Below are 4971 nucleotides of genomic sequence, written 5' to 3' on the forward strand. Positions count from 1 at the left end.
CTTTCTCCGATCCAATCATTAATCGAACTGTTTTGTCGGTCATTTAAAATTTCAAGGCACTATTATTTGACATTTTCTTTCCTTAAAAGTACTTTTCGCCATATTTAAATGTCATTATATGTCAATACAATAACAAAAAATATTTAATCTACAAATTTTACATGTATAATAAAGTTTTAACAAGCTGATAGCATATTAATATTTGAAAGAAACGTGACTCAAATATGTACGGTACAAATAAAAGTAGTATATATATTGAATTGTCATAGAGCTGAGTACACATTTGACATTACAAATCAAGAAGGCTATAGTCATAGAATAGGTGAATGTAGTTGGAGTATAAATCATTCATGTGTAAAAATGCAAAACTAACCACATGATGAGCTAGTAACAAACTTGATACAAATGAAAGTTACACATAAATATATAATATATTCATTTAGTATTACCATAACAATTGTCGTAAATCAAAGTAAGTAAATGTCGCTTTATTGGTTCATAAATATACCAAATGTAACAAACAGTATTTAATGCTTATCTTTTGTTCTAAATGTGGCATCGTATTCACAGTCTCCACCCCCCAACTAGACCCGCGTTGCCCAAACAAAAGTAGCCTCGCTCTAACCAACCTTTTAAGGCTAATCAATTATACTTGCCTCCAACCAATTTTACTTTAACCCCCCCAATTATTCTGCCGTACTTGTAACTTTTTGGTTAATTTTGGCAACTATTGGGGACAAGTCTCTTGGGTGGACGTCCATCACTAGCCCATTCTTCAAGAATAAGGTTAGTGACATTTTTTGCTCCACCTTGTGGCCCCGTGCCACGTTGAGCCGGTGGCGGAGGAGCACCGCCGCCACGATAGACTTCATTTGTAGGTATGCTAGGTCTTTCCCTAGGCAAATCCTTGGGCCTGCATTGAATGACACGAACTTAAATGAGTCTTGCATCTCCATCTTTTGACCGTCTGTTGATAACCACCTTTCAGGCCTGAACTCTAGACAATCTTCACCCCATATAAACTTCATGCGGCCGGTAGAGTAGATTGAGTATGTGATGGCTGAACCCGCTGGCACGAAGGTTCCATCAGGAAGCACGTCATCGGCGATGACATGCTTGGAGTCCTCGGGGACCGAAGGGTAGAGCCTTAGTGTCTCGGAGAGTGCAGCCTTTACGTATATCAATCGGTCAACTTCTTCAAACCCTAGTGGCTCGTCGGTCCACTTAGCAACATCGCTGCCACGTGTCTCCATGAGAACAGTGCAAATTTCGAGGAGGATTTTTTCCTCAACACGTGGATTGATACTGACAAGCCAGAAAAACCAGCTAAGTGCCACCGAGGACGTGTCTCGTCCAGCTAGGATAAAATTAAGTGCCACCTGTTGAAGGAATTTGTCCGAGTAGGACTCCTTTTTCTTCATAAACCTAGACAACAAGTCATCATGGGTCCCATTAAACTGCGGATCTGTCAACTCTTGCTTACGTGTATTAATGATATTTGTCAAATACTTGTCCACGTGTGATACACTTTGCCTTAAAACAACTTCCATACCCAAACCGAACCATTTTCTGAACCGCCAAATAAACTCGGGCAAAATAAACCGTTGCAACGTAGCCTCCGTAGCCCGGTCAAACGCCATTGCGAAACTATTTTCTGGTAGACCGGGGGTAAGAGTTTGAGGATCCTGACCAAACGCCAACCCACAAATATTATCAAAAGTGAGCCGGAGCAATAAATCTTGGAGATCAACCGGTTTACCCTCAACTTGAGCCTCCTTCAATATCGGCACAAACCGGTTTTTAATCGCCCGGTTCACCCAGCGGCCCATAGCCTGCCTGAGGGTCCGAGTAGTAAACTCCAACGCGGCGGTCTTCCTCTGAAAAAGCCACGTGTTACCATCAGAATTAAAGATCCCTTCTCCAAGCAAATCATGAAAAACCGCTTGCCACGTAGGACCCTTAGGGTAATTGTCGAATCTACCCTTGAGAATATGCTCAAGATTTCTAGGATCACACGTGACAGTAACCAAACCTTGCTTCCGCGCCAAAAAGGGCACCGCACAGATACAAGTTTGGTACGTGCCACCACTCGTGCGGAGATTCTCCGCAATCCACTCATGCATACGGTTTGCATTCTCTATCAACCCCGGCAAACTCCCCACCAAAGGCCACACCCTTGGACCGCTCAACGGCCGCTTGATCGATCGAAACCAGATCAAGTAAGCCGTCACCAACGATACAATCACCAACATCATAAATGGCTCCATAATGTAATAATTAACCAACTATATATCTCTCAATGTTATTATTTCAAATCAAATATATCTATCTGCGGGAGTACCACGTTTATTTATTTTTAAAATAACTGTGTGTACTTCCGCAGCTAACTTAGATCCGCCCCTGGTAACAACCTCGCTCTTTGATATACTAAATGTTTTTGAATATGAATTATGAATAACGGAGGAGGAGAGAGAATAATGGAAGTAGTGAAGGAGAGAGAATGGATGAGTGATTTATAAAGAGGAGGAGAAGAAGGAAGAGGACAGATATGTAATAAATAGGAGGGTGGAAAAATTATTTAAATTTTTTGTAAGAAAAAAAAAAAAAGAGTGAGAATGTGCATGGGAAGTTAAGTAAGTGAGAGAAGAGAGTGGAGTGGGAAGAGAGAGTGACCAGCTAAGAAGACAGCAAAGAAATAAATGCCAACAGAGGTCGTTGGAGACTTTAAGTTAAGATGTACAATTAAAACCATACCTTAACCATAACCATACACACACTACCTCTACTCTTTACATAACATGCATTAATACTCTTATCATATACTATTATCAACTCACCAATTCAACAATATTATCTACTTCATGGATTTTTCTACGTTCACTATATCCTTTACTCCTTTTTTTACACTGTTAGTCAATTAAGCTAGATAGCTTATGTAAATACTACTTTTATATACTATTATCCGTACGAAGCCAATTGACGTGATTGAATCACCTGTTGGTACAATGGTACATTGCATTCATTTTATTTCTATTAGCTAGACCGCGTCATATTAAATAATCTATTGGTGCATTCTATACATTTTCAAATCACCTGATTATTATTACTACCAGTAATTATTTTTATCTAATTATTTGAAATTGTATATTGTACATAAAAGTAATTAATCTCAATTGAACATTAGAATTTTTTAAAGTTTTTTTTTCCCCCACAATTTAACCTTATGAACAAATCTTAACTTATTAATTAACCTTTATTTAGACTTTCTTTTAGGTGAAATAAGTGGAATAATAATAATAATAATAATAATAATAATAATAATAATAATAATAATAATAATAATAATAATAATATTATTATTATTATTATTATTATTATTATTATTATTATTATTATTATTATTATTATTATTATTATTATTATTATTATTATTATTATTATTATTATAATTATTATTATTATTTATTTGTAATTAAAGACTTATGTAATTAAAGAGGATTACTTAAGTTGTTAAAGCTAAAAATAAAAGGAGACATTTTTAATTTAAAATAATATTTTGTCATTTCTTATACGAGTAATAATACCGGTATTTAATTACAATAAATATGACAATTGTGAACATTTTACACGTATAGATTGAGTCATTGATTATTGAGTGTAAATGTATCTAAGTTACAATTTATGTCTATAGACTGCAATTCTGGGTGTAACCAGTTTTTCAGGGAATTATGTACATGTTTAGTTGTATCATATCATCACATGTACATTAATTGTTTAGCCATGTTCAAATGTGAAATATAATGATTATATTTCAATATTAATGTCATATATCTTGTCACTCTTAATCTCTAATTTAATTACTCGTACTATTCATGTCATGAGTCATGAATCATAAGTTTGCAAATAGAGTATAATGTACTCCGTAACAAGTACACTGTGTATTATGTATATATGCAAAAATGGTGAGATTATCTTTAAAGTTTGATGTGAATGAAGTAATGCATATTAATAAATAGATGTCTAAAGTTCGTATGCATCATTTTCATAATCTTAAGTGCAACAATAATAAGGTTTATTTAATTTGGGGACGAAAAAGAGAGATTTTTTTTAAAAAAAAAAAATATATTTGGCTGTTATATATTTTTGAGGTTTAAAACTTTAAGGGAGAGGTTAAGAAGCATTGGAACCTAAATTAAATTGTTAATCATATCAACATTAATGATAGCCAAAAACATCAGCATCATGTAGGAGTCCTTGCTTTTGTCTAGATGGGACTATAATTATTGAGTAATTACTTGAGCATTCTCCATTAGTTGGAAATTAATAGTCTTAGCTTTACGAGTTTAGTCATCTTTTAATTTCCTAATGTAGGATCGAGTTTATGTTAACACTATTACACGGAACAATAACATAATTGGATTGAGTTAGAAAAAAAAGATGGTTATCATATACGAAATTATGAGATGATATAAATTTTTTCACATACTTCGTACATTTGAGTGATCTGATTATCTAAATATATTGGTATGTCGTGTTGTTATTTGATTATCTAAATATATTGGTATGTCGTGTTGTTATTTAATTGTTACTTTTTCTATACAATGCAATCTTTGTAGATAATCAACTGATGTCAACTTACATTTCCACTCATGGCTTACATTTTTTTTTTCAAATTCAATCAATAATCCTAATTATTGTAGCCCTAGCTAATAACTAATTTCGCCTCTTTTATTGTTGGAGTGAAACAGATTAAAAGTAAGTTTAGACTAACAAATAAAGTACGTGTACATTTACATTCACAATTTTATCATGCATGATGTGAACATAATCAAACAACAATAATGGACTAGAATAGGTTCATGTAATGTTGCAAGAGTAGTGAGTTTCTTTAGAAATTTATGTTAAAACCCTACCACACCATTGACCATACCAAACCATTCAGCAAAAGGGATAGATCAAAGTCAAAAGCTG

General features: G+C 34.1%; 1 pseudogene; it reads right to left on the reverse strand.

Annotated features, from left to right (window-relative positions):
- Window positions 1-227: 227 nt before the first annotated feature.
- On the reverse strand, window positions 228-2477 carry LOC145591979 (cytochrome P450 86A22 pseudogene; annotated as a pseudogene).
- Between the last annotated feature and the right edge of the window lie 2494 nt (window positions 2478-4971).

This window comes from Chenopodium album, chromosome 2 (genome assembly GCF_948465745.1).
Source record: "Chenopodium album chromosome 2, dcCheAlbu1.1, whole genome shotgun sequence".
Lineage (NCBI taxonomy): Eukaryota > Viridiplantae > Streptophyta > Magnoliopsida > Caryophyllales > Amaranthaceae > Chenopodium > Chenopodium album.